Source organism: Megalopta genalis, chromosome 2, assembly GCF_051020955.1.
Source record: "Megalopta genalis isolate 19385.01 chromosome 2, iyMegGena1_principal, whole genome shotgun sequence".
Classification (NCBI taxonomy): Eukaryota; Metazoa; Arthropoda; class Insecta; order Hymenoptera; family Halictidae; genus Megalopta; species Megalopta genalis.
The window spans coordinates 20,504,068-20,523,502 of NC_135014.1; the positions used below are offsets into that span (position 1 = coordinate 20,504,068).

At 34.3% G+C, this 19,435-nt stretch overlaps 1 long non-coding RNA gene across 3 annotated transcripts; it reads left to right on the top strand.

The window, feature by feature from the left end:
- The first annotated feature begins 6,074 nt into the window (after nt 1–6,074).
- LOC117220573 (uncharacterized) lies at nt 6,075–10,141 on the top strand. 3 transcript variants are annotated; one of them, XR_013032684.1, is made up of 4 exons: nt 6,075–6,287; nt 6,576–6,648; nt 7,562–7,668; nt 7,759–10,141. It is a non-coding gene; the product is annotated as an uncharacterized LOC117220573 (long non-coding RNA). The 3 variants fall into 3 exon arrangements; XR_004490302.2 differs by lacking the exons at nt 6,075–6,287; nt 6,576–6,648 and adding exons at nt 7,036–7,229; nt 7,333–7,424; XR_004490301.2 differs by lacking the exons at nt 6,075–6,287; nt 6,576–6,648 and adding an exon at nt 7,042–7,229.
- Nucleotides 10,142–19,435: the final 9,294 nt, after the last annotated feature.

Below are 19,435 nucleotides of genomic sequence, written 5' to 3' on the forward strand. Positions count from 1 at the left end.
ATAATGGTAGAAATAGTAATAAAAACAATAATAATAACGATGATAATAATAAATGATAATAATATTGTTATCACATTGTTTTCATTTCCATTTCTCATTATTGTTGATCTTATTATTGTTATTGTATTATTACTACTAGTATTATTTTTTATTATTATTATTATTATTATTATTATTATTATTATTATTATTATTATCATTATTTACAATCTTTGTATATGATTAAAAGGATATTTAACCCGTTTATGCTAAATAAATAAATAAAATCCCTAATCAGATGTAGAGAGACAAAAATCCGCGTATAGCGACAATAGAATATCGATTAAAAGATGAAAAACAATTGCTAAAAAAAGAAGAATGCAATGTGTTTTAAAAGATCGTATTCCTATGGATTAGTTACACCGCGACGCGGTTTGTTAAAATTGTTTTTTTTTTACGGTTCAATGGTTTGATTGTTGCAGGTGTTATTTGGGAATTCTCTCAATTTTGCGAGTTTCTATCGACGTCGATTGACAATATACATTTTTATATTAACGCAACTCCTACCTAATTCCATCTACTCGAATTTGCCATAAATGCATTAAATCCTCAGTCTAGCGATTAATTATATTTCAGAAATGCGACAAAGATACTGCAAAGTGAACGAATAGCAAATTCGCGATATCGGTTAAAGATTAGGTTGCTGTCCTGTGAAAACTGTAGTGTGGGTGGGTCTCGTGGGAGTATCTTTTGAAGGGTGATACGCGCGGGAGGTTCTTTCCCGAAGACATTCGTGGGTTTTCCCGATAAACAACTATAGCTATACGGGTGATCACGAATTTTCCACCTGGAGTTCTCGATCCACAACCGCAAAATGGACTCTTGAAATTTCCAGGATCCAGACTGAACCTTTACCTTCTTAAATATTTTTCTCTCTTGTTACACAAGACATTGAAAGTAACTAGAAAGATAGTAGTAATTCTTCTATTATTTTTCTATTTTCAAATAATTTAACTTCATGATCATTCTTCTCCGTTACTATGCAAGACATTGAGATGAACCAAAAAGCAAATAGTAGGTATATATTTCTTCCTCTTTGTCTATTTTTTTATAAAATTTTAAATCACTCATTAATGTCGTAAAAAAACATTGTTTTAATGTCCGGCACCTACTTCTTGCACAATCATAATTTACAACCCTTTAACTTCATGACGAATTTTCTCTATTACTATGCAAGATATTGAGATAAACCAAGAAGCAAGTAGTAAGCATACATTTCTTGTACTACATTCATTTTCCACGAAATTTCAAGTCACCAGTTAAGTCTCGAAAAATACGTCTGGCAACGAATCCTCCAAAAATTATAATTGACGATAACAATAATGATATATATATACATGATATATACATATATACGAAATAATAATTACCGGACAAGTATCTAAAAACACATAATCGGCAATCCAGTCAACAAAACGCTCCACCCATTGTTAAATAAATCTCCGCGAGGCAGGGTCCAGTGGCGGAACCGTTGTAAATATAACCCTAACGCGAAACGATATATAACAAGTTTGCCGAGGCTCCACCCTCGTTCTCGTCAATTTATCATTCGTAGGTACCAGCCTCGATGCTGTCTTAGCCATTTTAAAAAGCGTCGGGGACAACCCCTCATCGAACCCTCGCCCTCGAAGCGGTACAACTTTTCTGGTAAACAGCCCTCCGGGCTCTTGCCCGTTCGTGTCCGACTAATGCCGAAGGCATCCCCGTCGACTGTTCTCGTTACCACTCTCGATGCATAAATTGGAAGAGGTGCGGGCAAAGAAAAGCAGCCGAGAAGATAGGGACAAGCCAGCCAGCCTTTTCTGGCCAGACATTCATTAGGTAACTTGTAGAGACGCGACCCCGCCGCGGTGTACTCTTTCCAGATACCCTCGACCCTACGCTTATGAAGTAATTTCACTTTCTCCGAGCGCGAAAGTTCTGCAGCTGATAATAAACTTATGTCAAAGTCTTTGGTCGTCGCCGTCGTTCAGACAGCGAACATCGGCGAGGAATCGTCCGTCGACCGGCGAGATGTAACGAGTGCTGATTTTGATCATGATACATCAGTGAGGGAGAACTACCATAAAGGGGACATACATTGAGTGGGGCATTACTATTATCTCAAAAATTATCAATCTTTTTATAATAAAATTACACTCGTTTTCTAACTATATTATACATATCTAATAAAATTACACTTGTTTTGTAACATATTATACATATCTAATGAAATTACACTTGTTTTGTAACTATATTACATATATCTAATCACACGTAATTTGAAGCCGTATATATATATATATATATATACATATATATATTGGAAGGATTATTTCTTGTCATGAAATACTAAAATATGATATTAACCAAAAATGCAAAGAAAGATTTATGTAATTTAAGATATTATATGTACTTACAATCAATATGAAAACAGTACTTATAATATCAATACCAAGATCACTTTATTTTGTTATTCTGTTCCATTAATGAATATGCCTGTCCCATTCGACAATTCATGAATCGAACAAAATGCAGTTGCTAACAAAATTGAAAACAAAACAGACTCATTGGCACTGTGCATTCTTATAGTAAAAAAGAGTAATTCTTTCGAATATTTCAAAGTATAATTAGATAGGTTGTTTAGCTTTTTTGATATATCATCCTAAGCAAAAGTTTCTCCCCTATCTGTTACAGATATCTTCGATTGCCATTTAAGAGGAAAACCTCTTCGTTTCGGAGAAGAATGACGATTTTGTTTTAGAATCTCGTGGATATATTAAGTCTTTGGAAATGTCTATGTAAAATCTAACGTTTGATTTCGTAATACTTTCGAACTAATTGAATAGTGAAACACACATTACTTCATTGCTCACTATTATATTTAGACGCAGATAGCACACGGCGTATTAAAGACGTACATTTTACGATCATTTTACGTTCGAACGTCTTACGATCTAAAACGTTAAACCGTCGTCCTGAACCAGATATCGTTTCAACGTCTAAGATTTACGCGTTCGACGGTGGTATCTAAATGATCCGGATCACACTCCGTCGGGTACTATACTCATTTTCTCTTTTCTAATTACTTCATTTCTCTGTTTCCATTTATGCAATCGTCGCAGCGATATTTCCGAAACATTCTAAATGTATTTCAAAAATATTTTATTAATTCATTTCCGTCTTCGAGACGTTGCCTAGAGCTTTCCATGGTTTCTAGTACGACAAGAAATAGAATTGGTATGCGATGTCCAGACGCGCCACTTGATACTTATATAATAGTATTATTTTCTCAACCTATCTTTTCTCGAATACGGAGCCTAAACCCCTTGACATACCATTTTCTTCGAAGTTACTGCGATTAGAAATTTTTCGATTGCAATAATTTCTTAGAAGAGAAAGAAAATTGATGATTCTTGTGTGCCTACATTTTTTCGAGTGCTTAAATATTGATGACAAGAGATTAGAATTTTATTTCAATTTTAAAGGACAGAATATAACATCTATGCTCAATAAGCTATTACTAGAAATTTTCGTGACTCGTCAAAGTACGGCAAGGAGTTAAATGAAAAAATATTGTCTTTCTCTCGACTTACTTTTTTGCATATAATAATATAATAATATCATATATATATAATAATATATGTAATAATATTATATATATATAATAATATATGTAATAATATTATATATATAATAAATAATATAATAATATTATATATATAATAAATAATATAATAATATTATATATATATAATAAATAATATAATAATATTATATATATAATAAATAATATAATAATATTATATATATAATAAATAATATAATAATATTATTTTGCATTTCATCATCATGGTGGGGATCGCAGAGCAGTGGCGGAAGAATTCGTGTGCGGTTCGCGAGCCTCAAATTGCCTCGACCTGTCCTTTTAAAAATCGCAATACACAGTTAAGGGGTTGAACATTGTTTGATATGCAGCGTGGGGGGAGGGGGGCACAAACGAGTTTTGTTTCGTGCAAATAGAGCAGGTATAAAAAGATCAGAGCTGAAAGCCCGAATAGAGGCGATACGAGGCGCGAGTGAACCGATGGCGCCGCTAATCGTATTGTTCGAATTCACGCGTTCCATGGCGCGGCACACGCAAACTCACGATCTCGGCACGACACTATTACGAGTTTCGCGATCGTGACACGCCAGTATGTACTACCGATCCGCTCATTACGTTTCATTTGTCCGGGTCCGTGAACGCCATTTATGCTGGCCAGGCATCATTAACCCTTTTAGCGACGGATGAGCTACCTATCGATCGTCCCAACCGTACTCGTACCAATGCTCCGTGCTCCACACGATAATTCGAACGTACTTGAACGCTGCAGAATCTATAGCATAGATCATCGATCGACCGGAACTTCCTTTGAACGGTTTCGTTGGTGTCGACCACGAAATATTCGGTCGGTTCGCTAAATTTTAGTGATCAGGAACGGGAAACTTAGTCAGCGGTGTAATTCGTTACGACAGCAGGTATCTGCAGTTAACAGCTTGATCGTTTATGTACAGTTCTGATCAGTGTTATTGGATCGCAAACGTATTTTCTTTCATCGCGATGATGGCAGACTATCGGTAGACCGAAACTACTTTTCAGTGTAGTTACCGAAACAAAATTTGACAGTAACGAGTAGCCTTCGGATCTTCGTGCAAAATAAAAACTTTTCAACACGATCGCGAGAAACGGAAATGAAATAAAAATTGATTTCTTCTTGTATTTTGTATTGCATATATCTTACTGAATCCAGCATCGACTAACTACTGTTTATTGCAATTGTTGTAGAATTTTTATTCGTGTAGAAAATTGAATAGTAATCAGCGAACAAAATCACTCCAGAATGAATTTTTGGATAAGATCACAAAAAGTGATGATCCATTATGCGTTGATGCAAATTAAATGCAAATCCATTGACTCGCCAATTGCCACGCGGGTTACATATGAGTCACACTAATGCTTGACTAAGTTGAGAAATATTTTAGTAGGAATTTTCAAATGCAAAAGTGTTTAGATAACATTCACTACGATCAATTTTAACTTTCCAGATTTGGTTTCATTTTTGAGGATCTGTTGGGACTGATGATATGCATTCGATATACTAACATTTCCATAGAAATGTAGAGAAGAAACGACATTATTCAATCAATTCGAACATGAAATAAGACTCGATCAAAATCGCTGGAAAAAATCAATTGAGAAATCAACGATTTTATGCATATCGTTGCGCATGTTTCTCGTTAACAATCAGTGGAACCAAGTGCTACGTAAACACGCATTTCGAATAGCGCATAAAACTGACAGAAAGAACAATTACATGTTCGTTTCAACTGTATATCGTTGTTTATTCAAACTCTCTGTTCCAGCAATGTTTGTTAACGATTTCTGCAATAATCCTTTGGACAAATTTTGACCAGCATTTTGAAAACGGTACCTGGTTCCTTCATTTTTACCGTGCAATTTCAGCACTTTATTTATACAAAATGTTGTATGATAATTTGTACTTTAGAGTTACACAATTGTAACTAATATAGCATAATTTAATATTGTATTGTTAAATTATTTTCTCAGAATTGCAATTACTAGAACATAACAATATAATATGTAGAATAATAAGAATACAGTAAGTACATAATAGAGACATTTGAGGTGAACAAAATTATAAGAATATTGTACATATGTATATTAATTAACTTATATAGTTGGAACGTGTGGTCTTATTTCTATATAAATGTGCATGCATACATAAGACACAATATTTGTGTAGTAGTTAGTAGTATCTTATACCTAATGTTTTCTTTAGTTTGTTAGAGTTTATAATTCTATATTATTTTTTAGCAAAAAATCAGTTGTAACCTCAATTGCTCTAATGTTTGGTTCTTGAGAAAATAGTTAAATTTTATATGAAGGACTCAACCTATGCTGTTTTTTTTTTTTAAATTGTGGAACAATAAAGAAGAACATGCACTGCCATCTAGTGCGAAATACGCAAGCTGCTACCACAGAGTCGGTATGCAACTCGCACTCGATTCTAATTCGTACTAAACTGAAGCATAGAATCATAGCATTCAGATAAATGTTCATAGCATAAATGAAATATAAGAACGAATCTAACGTTTCATGTATTTTCGTCGTTATCAATTCAGTGTTATCCGAAACGGTACCAACAGTGAATTCGGTACCATTTGCTACAGTAAATTGAAATCACGCAGATACCACAGATTTACAGGTTAGTTTCAGCTGGCTAACGAGAATAAAGAATTTTGTAGAATTCATTTTTACTTGATTACGATACTTCATATAATTTCGAGATATATTCAATTCAATTAAATGTTTGAACGGGTAGAAAATAATAATTATGGAATATAATAGTAGTTCATATGTACATTGCGAAATTGCAAACTCAAAAATGAAATTTAAGTGATTAGATATTTCATATCTGAAAGGTATGATCAATTATATTGCTTACAATCATTTATGTCAATCTGAACGAAATCATCGATCTATTTGTTTGCAGAAAAATGCTATCCTGTTTGAAGTTAGGTTAACACAGAAATTGTTTCCGGCACGTGGAGTACAAGTTTGTATAGGTGAGAAAGTTTATAAACTTACTGCGACTTGATCAACAATGAAATAATAACAATAAGAAAAAAAAAGAATTACTTAGAGATGTCAAAGCGAAAGGTTATCATGTTTTATGCAGAGTCAGGTACTTACAATGCATTCCCGTTTGTTTGAACCGATGTTTCTTCTCTCTTGAAATCACTATACCTGATCAAATATATCGGCACCACTTATTAGGCTAGTTGAATGTATCTCGAACTTTAAACTGTTGTTAAACACTGGAAACAAACAGCTAAGGTCATATATTGTTGGATAAATGATTTTAAATTAAATATGGCGGATGCGCAGTAATGAGCACGCAATAGAAGATGCGCAATAACAACTACGCAGGCTCTCCGCCATAACGTCGACCAATCAGAATCTCCGTTCGTTCACTTCGAACACTTCGCAATCATTCTTCCTTTGTAACTTGTAGTCATTAAACGTGTTATTGGTCGGTGTATGATAATTTGTACGGTAATTAAAGCAAGTTTTGTGCCAAACGATGTCAGAATCCAGTATACGAGCTGATTAGTGTAAATAGTGAATTTAAAAAATTTTTTTGGAGGTACGTAGGTTATACTTTCACTTTATTGTTCTGTGGCGGGATCCGTTCTGTTATGTTCTTTGAAGTATGCCAGAACGCTATGAAATTAAGAAAATTGTTTCAGAAACGTAAGAGTTTCTCTGAAAACTATCCCGATTATTGTATCCATGGAAAACCATTATACATCACAGTCGATCACGAGTTTTAGTGTGGATTGTTAGTAATTTTTATCTAATTCAGTTTCTCTTAGATCAATGTTTATAATATTAGAATTTATAGTGTTTAATTATAGCATCGGTGTTTAATTTATAATTATAGTATAGAAATTCTTACAAATTATTTTTGTTTACTAGGTTCGAAAGAAGGAACAGGAATTAAGAATAAATCTACTAGGAGGCAACACACTTAAGAGGCCCGGTTGCCGCACACTATGACGACCCACACATAGAAGTAAAGCCATGTACTTATTTTAATCCATTAAAATTATTAAAAAATATTGTATTTATCTCCTGCTTCATACAATTGATTTGAAATTTTTTTTAAATATCAGGTAGGACATTAATATGCAAGTCAGTAGGACTCAGAGATATACTCCAATTGATTATTAAATTTGACCATCAAGTCTGCCTATTCAATAAACAGTGATTAGTGGATGGTCAGTCTTTATCTACTTATGGTAAGTTCGGATTTGTAAGATAGAAGTACAGATTTAGGATCCATGCAGATATTGCATGCAATGATACTCTAAATGATGCCTTTTAATATTCTCTTGTTTGTTTTAAAATCTAATGTTTAAAGAAAAATAGCTAACAGAACTCGGAATACGAAAAAACTTTTTCGGCAAATATTTCGAAAAATGACGTCATGAAATTATCTTCGTTGCACTATATGTGCAACGAAGTTTCGAAAGCTCCAGATTTAAACGAGTCGTTTGAATATACGCGTTGTTTGAATTTTTGTCTTCGAAATCATAAAACGTGTGGCATAATACGAACGAGTTATACGGAATACTCGATTCTCACTAAGAAGCATAGATTTCTGAAATATCGTCTGCGACACAGAAATCGACAGACAGGAACCAAATACTAAAATCTATTCTCAGATGTCAAGACGTGTATTAGTTAGCCACCTTGTAGCTTTTATTTTATTTCCATGGATTTTAACAATATCAAGAAATGAACTGTATATTTCTATTAATTACACAGTAAATAAATATAGGTGGTAGAAAGGTGTGAGCAACCTAAAATAAAGAGAAATTTATACTTGCATACAAAGATTTAGGGGATATTTTAATAATGCTAAATAACATTTCAACTATTTGTTTAATACATTATTATTATTATTGCTCAGACCTTTTATAAAATATAATTTAATGATATTTCTTATGCCTTCGTGTTTCACGAGTGTTCAAATGCTCTACATATTAAAAAAAAAATAATACATTTATTACATTCTAAAAAATGGTACTTTTAAGACTCCAAAAGTCTAGTGAAATAAAAGTACCAAGTTCCTTATTGTTTCATACGCTGTAAATATTTTAAAAAAGTTGTACATTTACAACATTTTTAAAAAATGATGCTTTAAGACTCAAAAATCCAGTAAAATAAAATTGCCTAGTTCTTTATTATATCATATACTCCACATATTAAAAAAAAACAGTATGTACATTTTAAAAAAATGATGCTTTCAGGCTGAAAAAGCCAAAAGCTGTTAATAATATAATATTGTCAAGTTCCTTATCATTCCATATGCTCTAGATATTTTAAGTAAATGACGTTAGTTACATCTTAAAAAATGGTACTTTTGGGCCATTCAAGTCAATAGAAAAGTTTCAAGTTCCCTATTGCTCGTCGTGTTTCGAATATTCGAAATAAATTACGCTTTAAATAACTGCTATTAGAAAAAGATGTTACGACGTGCGGTGAACCGGCCAAAATGGCCGCAGTGTAATCCGTCGATGCGTTGCGAATTCAAAATTGCCGGCAAAAGGGGAAAGAATCTAACCGCTTGAAATCGGGTAGCGGCTGCGGAACGAGGATTCAGCTTTCAGGATGAATACTCGTACACGTTCCGTTCGAGAAGGATGGGTACACAGGAAATCCATTGTGAACATGATGCAAATAAAAATCACGTACAGTTACCTCATCTCACGAGCACGTAAAAGGGTACGAAAGGTCAGCCCTCTTGGAATTCGCATGCGCGTAGTTTTTGACCGTGGTAGCCTCTTACAGTAACATCACGTAACGTGCTTGGAACAAGTCCTACGAGAAGAGAGACCTGTCTTCCTTAAATAAAATCGGCTCGCTATCTTCGGGCTATACGTATCTGTAACCGCGCAGCCCGATCCTCTGAGTCATCAGGAATGTAATCTATTAATGAGCAATCGAAGCCGTCCGGGGCACAGCCGATCCTGTAATTTAGTCTACTCTCTGTTTGACCTTTAGCAGATCCAACGATTTTGCTAATCGCGATTAGAAACTGGTAGAAACTGGTGTTTCTTAAAAATAGATACACACGGACATAACCTATAATTTAAGATCATGAAATGTTATCGATCGTGTTATTTTTATCTTTATCAGTATTGTAGGATGTTCATAACTGTTTCTTGTAATTATTCAAGAGTGAAGGCATGAGGCGATGAACGGTGATATTAGTCTATTTCGTTTTTTGGAGTAGCCAATCTTCAAGTCGAAGTAACAGATCAGCTATGATTAATTCCTTAGAGGCGCTGGAATCTTTTGATAAATGGTAATTCTATTAAAATAAGTGTGCAAACAGAAAGTGGTTACGTATTGTTGCATGTATATAACTATTCTATAAAATTATTAAAGAATGAAGGGCAATGTCAAATGTTTATAATATGCCCAAAGAGTATTGTACTTCGTATTTGTAACACACATCAAGTCAATGAAGTAGTGTCTATAAGAAATAAATTATTACTTCCATGTAGAAACTACTATCTTTTAAGTTGTAGTACTTTTTGTACAGGATGCGTGTAAGAAGAAAGTTATTATGCACAGCTATGTAATCTTGTAATTTAATGCAAGAAATTTTTATTTCCCCTGGAATTGTAGGATGTACACATGATAATAAGTAGACTGTGAATTTTATGATTTTGCTGCAGTAATATGTTAATAAAATGCAAAATATATCTATAGCTTACATTTCATTGAACTTCTGCTTCTTGTAACGAATGCAGATCATTTTTATTTCACATAAACAACCGCAGTATTTTATTATTAGATCACATTTATTATTAGTACACTTATTATTAGATCACAGATATTTATGCAAAATGAAAATTGTTTATCTCAATTACAACATGTTAAAACGAAATAGAACTTAATTTCTTCTCTTCATATGCTTAATCGACTGAAAATATTGTCGTATCTTCAAATTCTTCGATTGTCTTCAATATTTTATGTTTCTCCTACTGTTTTTTTTTATCGCAAATGCTTCAAATCCACAGACTAACAATAAATCTAAGAATTCATTTATTAATATTCTCAAAATCGAAAAAATTCAATTTTAATATGCAAATACATATTTCTATTTTCTTTATTTCTGATATAGAAATATATAAATATATATTCTTGTTTTCCATTATTTCTAATACAGAAATATACAAATATATATTTCTGTTTTCTATTATTTTTCTAATACAGAAATATACAAATTTATTTTTATATTTTCTATTATATTTTTTATTACATATTTTCTGTATTCCTATGTTATTTCTAATATAGAAATATATATATACAAATATGTATTTGTATTTTCTATTATTTTCAACACAGAAATATGCAAATACGATATTTCGTTAACTTTTTCTTTAACTATTTCTAAAATTGTAAAAATCACATTCACAGTCTATAATTATTCATACTAGAGTTTCTCGTATTTGCAACAATTTTTTGCTACCTTGTACATTTTTCCTATAAAATGTGCACTATGTTCGATTATAAGCTACGTCCTTCCGGTTACGGCTCTCGGCGAACGAGGATTTTCTTATGCACTCGATTGCTTTTTGTTCGCGCCAGGATCGTCGGAAACGATGGAATTACGTAATTAGCTAGAGTATGGTCCTGCTAGCACTTTTTCCTAACGAGGAGCATTACACTTCAACTGATTCCTACGGATTCGAAATTTTTGTACGGTGAAAATTCAAAGGAAGCGAGCCGGGATTAATGAAGTAATCTCGAGCAGGAATCGTAGCGTTAACGACGCGTCCTAGATGCGCTATGCTAATCGCATATGTATCGAAGGATGTTCTGTTCAACATCATCCGATTCGCCACGGTAATCCAGAGACTGCAACGAGGTCCCAGCGATCGTGAAATCCAACTCGTAAACCTTGGCAACTCTTACACGGAATGCCAGGGATAAGAAAGTATCCGAGAAATTCAATGATATTCACCTAGAGAAGAAACTTGTTTCCGTGGGCGGAATATGAATGAAATGTCAAGGATGGTCCAGGGGAGAAAGATCTTCAAAGTCTTTCCCCATCCCGCCTAGGATCTCATTCCAACGAAATTCAAGGAATTGACAGGCTATTGTGTACCTGGGGAATATTATAATTCAACGGCCGCGGAGGCTCAACAAATTGGAATTCGACATTGTTCGGATTCCAATCACTAAGCTGCGGACTTCATGCGTTTTTGATCGAAATAGATGAATGGAGAATAAGATTGAGAAGAGATCAAAAAGGTTTGATGATATAGTTACATTGTTTTCGACGCCTTGAAATCATTTGAAAGAACTTCGTCGAACTTATCATTTTTACGATGGACTAACGACTAGACTGTGGACTTTATGCATTTTTGATAAAAATGGATGGATGGAAAATAAGATTGTTTGAATGGATTTGATGATATAGTTACATTGTTTTCGACGTATTGAGATTAGTGAAAGAAGAAATACATTTTCATAGAACTTTTTATTTCTTAAAATCGACAATGGTTCATTTTTATTTTCTATAAAGATCCGCAGTCTACTAATATCGCTTCCATAAAAACCATCGTACTGGTTAAGGATTAAATTTCGCCATAGAACCCGCATTATAACTTCGACGCAAAAACGAAATGGCAGATGGTTCGGAAAAGAGGCCACGAATGCAACAAACCTAAACCTAGAAACGAAAATCCAATACCGAAGCCGCCATTGTCCCAGCAACCGCAAAGTCAACTTATCACACAATTCCTCTCTTATCGCCGTCTTCCGTCCCATCGAAAATTCAGTCGCCCGTTACGCCCGCGATTCATTCCTCGCGGAGCGCCTCCAATTAGTTGTCCCCGTGCCGTAACCATAATTCCTGCCTCATATTCTCCATTTATCCAGTTTCGTGAGCTTTCGTACTCCGTGTGTGCCCTGCGCCCGGTCGAACGAACAAAACCAAAAGGCCGAAAACAAAATGAAAGATGAACGTTACCAAACAGAGCCCGTTGGTACACCAGAAGGGGTAGCAGGTCGGATGAAGGGAAAAAGGCTAAAAAGGGCGAAAAAAGCGAAAAAAGCCGAAAAAGAGGGACAGAGACAGAGAAGGGAAAGAGAACAATAAGGAAAAAAAGAAGAACGACGCCGAACGTCCTTTCTTCCAATGCATAAGCGTGCCTTGGTACAGGTATTAACCTCTCGGTGGGCTCTCTCTCTCTTTCTCTCTATCATCCTCTCTCGCATTTTCTCTCTGTCATTCTTTCTCTTTCTGTCTTCCTCTCATTTTCTCTCATTTTCTCTCATTTGTTCTCTATCTTTATTTCTCTTTCTGTCTTTCTCTCATCTTCTCTCCTTCTTTCCTTCTCCCTCTATCTTCCTTTATTTCTCTCTCCCCCTTTCTCTCACTCATTTTGTCTCTCTCTCTCTCTCTCTCTCTTTCTCTCCTTACTCTTTCTCCTTGTCTCTTTGTCTTTTTCCTTCACTATTTCTCTTTCCCTCTCCCTTTTTCTCCTTGTCTTTTCGCCTCTTTCCTTCGCTCCTCTCTTTGTCTCTTCATTTCTCTCTCTCTCTCCCTCACTCTTTCGTTCGGTTTCTCGGGTCTTTCTCCAGCACACGCGTGCACTCCGGCTATAGTCATCGGATTCTCTTTTAGGCACCGTGTTAAGACTGCCAGATGAAAGTATATAACCGGTTCGCAGCTGCAGCCAGACTGGAGACTGGGCATCGCCCGGCAACCAACACCACACACCATGACACATCTTCAGGTACACATGATGGCGCCAGGGGCGGATTCACCTTTTCAGTTACACACCGACCGAAAGCGCGCCTTCGAAACTTTAATCCCATCGACCTCTCGCCGATGAATCGGTTGAACCACGCAGAGATATGGGATCGTTTACGATGATATGCGACCCCCTTCGTCGAATCTTTTCCAGCACGGTTTATGCGAGCGGCTCCTTAGCGCTCTTGTTGGTCCGTTTACGGACAAATAGCCGAGCTTCGGGATAAATAAAACGCACCTTTTTAATTCGTACCGTTATACGAACAAGCTGCGTGACCGTCTCGCCGAGCACTGCTCCCATGCCGGAACGTTTAACCGATAGCATTTGTACTTTTGAAATTGCCTTCCGAGGGCTGTGGTTGCTGCCAGTGATGGAAACGCGGCACCTTGGATTTTGGATCGTTTCTTTCGGTTTGTATGGTCAGTAACCGCGGCAGGATTGTGCAGGATTAAAATTGAATGAGTATTTGATGAACTGTAAGTATAAAGGAATATTCAATTATTCAATAATACAATAATTTAATTAAAATGTAATTCGGTGTTACAAATTGAAATATGATTACGAATTATGTGCAATTCCGAGTTACGAGGAGCTAAAGGTGAAAAAAATAAAATTGAGAAGAAACCACATCAATCATTTGTCATGGAATTTGTGTTATTTTGTAAATAAGAGAAACATTCGGATAACATTGAATGATGAAACCAAGGAAACGATGGAACAAGAATAGATATGAAAGATAATTTATTCACACAGTTCTTTCAGTAATTCTGTTACATTGTATCTCAGTTACATTGTATTTCAATCACATTGTATCTTAATCACATTGCATTTTTAATACACAATTACTCTGCAATTCAATTACACTCATGATTAGAGTAATTAGCTATTAAATTAATTTAAACGTTTGAATTGTGAAATGCAAAATAGTGATAATTATAAATTAATAAATGACATACAATCTAATTAAATTACATAATTCAGTTACAATATACTTCAATTAGCATGGTTATAACATTAGCTATGGTTATAACAGTAATGGAAACACAACACCTTAATTTTTGGATCATTTCTTTAAATGAGAAAGTAATACTTTGGTTTTTGGGTAATTTTTAGAGTTGGAAGAGTTGGTGGTTGTTTTGGGGTAAGTTCTTTCGGATCAATGTGAAAATCGAGTGCTGAGGAATAGGTGATACTCGCTTTGTTTTATGCATACTGGTATTGTAGCTATTGTCTCAGAATAATATTCTACAATAATGTTCTTTACGATAGTAAAAACATTTAGTTGTTGATTTACTTTTATGTAGAGTGATTTGAGTCGGTTTGATACAGTCTTAAAGATTCCAATCTGGAAATATTATAACGAGATTGTAAACTTTTATGTAAAAATTGTTTGCATTCGTTAGAAGATGTAGAAGGTGCATAAATATTTCTTACCTTGATGATGTCAACGAGTTCGCAGTAATGCAAACAGTATATTTTAAATTTTGTAAATGTTTTGCTTCTGTGCATCTACTCATTTTTGCCATAAATGCATCAAATCAGCAAATTATTACTAATTTCTAGTCTGCCAAATAATATGTCTTTGCAGAAAATGTAAAAATTTTATTCAAACAGTCTATTTATTTCCAACGATATATCATTTCATATTTTCTTTATTCGCCTGCAAAGGGTTGATAATTCGAAGCAGTTTAGAGTAATGCAACAATATTTTTTAATTCTTCGGTGGAAAGTTCAATGTGAATTGTACTGAGTGATAGATTTTTAGAGAAAGTATTGCCAATTACCGTAAATAAAATAGAAAATTATTAGCCCTTTGCAGTCGAAACCATTTTAACTCGAAATTGAAAATAGTTTTTCTGACCTATTAAAATGCTGCATATAATCGTGTATATTTCATAAAAGTATCTAGAGAACCATGCTCACATATTTTCTCCGGAAGGTAAACATAAAGCGGTCAGTTTGGTTTTATTAATTTTACGAAGTAAGCAGAAACGTAAGAAATACGATCATCAACCACTAATTTTGTTGGTCGAAACGCGATAGGACGAAACGCGGACGCAGATTTTACGATCCTGATATAATAAACCTCAAAGGACAGGGACCGTTTAAAAAATTATCATTTCTCGGTATGATTGGCTAATATTACAGGCTTCGAGTTGATGCGACTTTATGATAACATTACGAAACCGAAAGTTATTTCGTTTGGTCCCGTCTGTTTTATTATCGGCGGATTTTATTACACTTTCTCTTTCCGTTCTTTTCGAAAGAGTACGGCCTAACTGCTTAATCTTGCGAAGCTATTCGTAGAAAGATTCTCTGAATCTCTGATCCACGCGATGCCAATGAATCGAGTTAGGAGAAATCAGGAATTTGGTTGATGAATGCCATTGTGTCGTTTTCTAGTGGCACGAATTTAAAGTTCCACATAACATCGTTTTTCTAAAACTAGTATTATACACAACTAACTTGGCTCAAATTAGTTTTGAAGAAATCAATTTACAGAGGATTATTTTTCTATGAATATCAAATAGTGGATGGAGAATTTTTGACATAGTTTTTGCGAAGAAAGTTAAGAGCATAATATAAAGGTAAACAAAGACATTGTTGCTGTATTGTTCTGATTAGTTAAGAGAAGGACTAAGAATAATTTTTAGTTACCTTAGACAATGTTCAACAATTTAGAAACTAACAATATGTAACATTCGAACATATATGTACATGTAACATTCTTGTATTTGCCACATAAACCATTTGGTTTATAAATAAATGAATAAATAAATGATGAATACCGTGGTCTGGTTTTTACAGCGCCATAAAAGATGAGCATCAGCGTTGTGAAATGATATAACTTTCACAGAGTTCTTTATCATTCACAGAGATCTTTTATATTAAAAGTTTCCTTCAGACTGTTATTTAAGATTTCATTTCACTGGAAATCGGAGCTAGTAAACTAAAATTGTAGACATTCGTTGAACATCTCCTATTTACATTCCTTCTAATATTTCAGATTAAATCCTCCGCACGAAATTATATTTCTTTTGATTTTATTTAAAACAGTAAAAACATATTAACTTCTTAGTCGTGTAAAATATTTTCCAAGACCAAAGTACATAGATCATTGCGATGCACAATCGGAACTGTGTGCAATTTCATTGAGCCAAGATGTTTTGAAGATACTCCAAAATGTCTGAAATTGATGAATTCGTTTCACCAAAGTTTTCATTGAAATATCAAGAGACTGTACTTACTCAGACAAAATAAATTAGTGTGTTTCGATGACCAGTATAAATGATCAAAAAATAGAGGATCGAAGATCCATTCCAGTTTATATTTCCAATAGCAGGAAGATCAAACATTTCTTCCATTTTCTACTTTGTACAGTAATGCATCTCATCCTTTCGTAAATTAGTTCTAATAAAATTGAGAGTCATTAAAACAGTATTATATCGACACCATCCTGTAAAATTATAGAAGAACTGATCGTTTTTAAATTATTTTAATTCGACTATGACTCCCAAATATTCACTGGAAATGCAACTGTTTGCCATATTTTCTACTTTCTAGACTAGTGTATTTCATTCGTTTCAGAAACTAGTGATATTAAAGCAGCAGTCAAAGAAAATAATACAATACTGTTCACTTATCAAACACCATTTTGTTATCTGTTATGGAAGAATCAGGAATCCTGAAGTTATGTCAACACTCGTGACTCACAAATATTATCTAAAAATGCAACCACAAAGTCGTAACATCTATCAACTATTTACCTTCTTTTCTACTTTACAAACTATTCCATTTCGTTCGTTTCATAAAGTAGCTACATCAAAATAGCAATCAAAGGAAATAACACAATATCAACGCCATGCTATTAACTTATAAAATAACCAAGTTCTGTTAAATCGAACAGCTTTGATTCCCGAATATTAACTGAAAATGCAATCACGAAATTGCAACATTTATCAGCTATTTGTTTTACTCTCTACTTTGCAGACTAGTATATTACATTCGTTTCATAAACTAGATACATTAAACTGCCAGCCAAGCAATATAAAATAACATCAACTATTCACAACGAATACTATAAATTATATAATACTATAAACGTTAAGTAGTAACTGTGGAATAACTAAGAATTCATTCGCCACAAAGCATCGCAACATCTCAGTCTCTCAAGAACAGTGGAAAGTGGCACGCAAGAACGGGGTTAGAAAGAGCAGAGGGAGGGAGAGAGAAAGAAAGAGAGAAAGAGAGGGCGGAAGAGAAAGAAGGAGAACTAAATTACTATTATTTAAAAGAGCTGCTAATTAGCGATGCCCTCGGGGCGAATGCTAACTGATCGATTATTCGCGGCCACCAAAGGGGTGGCAGAGTTGCGGTGAGCATGCAGAGAGAAAGAGAGAGAGAGAGAGAGAGAGAGAGAGAGAGAGAGAAATAAAGATCAAGAAGAAAAGACAAAAGCGAAAAAGATTCGCCGAAGGACTCGGGGAGAGAGTCCATCAGCTGGACTTCACGGACGCACTCGTTGCGATAAACATGTACAACGTTGTAAGCGATGAAGGACACGAGAATGCACGGTGGTTATCATCGACACATTAACATGCTCGCTTACGGAGATAATGATGCGCGGTGGTTCTCGGCTGCTTACGTTTAATGGCCGACGTCGGCCGAACGAGCTTGATCCACAATGAACAGCCGGAATGCGGAGACCAGCGTGAACGTTATATCAACATTCGAGGGAGAGAAGGGCCGAATAATCATTTTTCCTCTGGAAACAATGAAATTTTACCGACCCCATGGAAATTCATGGAAATTTCAGGACACTTATATGAGAAACCGGGATTTTCCCGAGTGAAGAACTCGAGAGATCGTGAAACTCGTTGCTCTTCGATGTTGGAGAACTTCGTCGATCTGTAGCAGAGTAACTTTAATATTAACCGGAGAATTTATACTTTCTTTCGTCATAATATTGTTTATAAAAGAACAAAAACGTGGATATAATCTGAAGACATAATAATTGAATAAATTTTATTTGCTTAGCTAAAGAAATAATTCTAAATGAAACAATGTCTGATTTTAACGTTACTTTAATATTTGAAGACACTCAAAAATATAAATGAATATTTTTACACAAGAAGTGTTCTTCTTGAAATTAAGAAGTGATTTTTGTAGCTTGTTGCTTATTTATTAACTTTTTTCAAACGTTGAGGAATATTGCAGATTACAACTCAATATTATACATAAGCAGATATAAATATAAATGAGCAGGTTACCCTACAAAAATCGCTTCTAAATTACAAGAAGAAAAACTTACTAAATTACAAAAAAAAAATATTTCTTTACATTATTAATATAAGTTATGAAATAACCAAATTATAAATAATATAATAAATATAATATAACATAATATAATAAATAATCCATACAATCACGTAAGTTATGTGAATTAATTTTGTACTATTGTTAGCTAGATACAGTGCCTGAATTTATATAGTGCCCAAACAAAATTATAATGGAACGAAGTGACAATTTTGTGATATCCGAATAATAAAGTTAATCACCGTATGTGGACTGGCAACAAGCTTAATGCGATTTTATTACTGTTTATTTAACCGCGGAACATTATGCAAATTTATACGTCCGTCGATCATTTACCGAGCCTGAAATTCTGCAAGATGTTACTTCTTCTAGTAATAGTTTTCGTACAACATTGTGCACGTGTGCGGAATTTTGAAGCATGGTTTGAAGGATGTTGTAGCTGTTGCCGTGGTCAGGCTGCTGATAGTTTTTCCTTTGCACAGGCTCCGGGAGAAATTTGAATATTATATCATGTGGTACGGTCTGATTCTCCGACACACAAATTCATTATTCATTACCTTGGAAATCATGCGAATTCTTATTCTCTGAGGTTGGTCGTGGAAGTCGGAATGATGGAGAAGTGTTTTGCATTAAGTTACAGAAGTTTGTGAAGAATTGAAGAGAATTTGTAAAAGAAGTTGCCAATTTTGGTATGAAT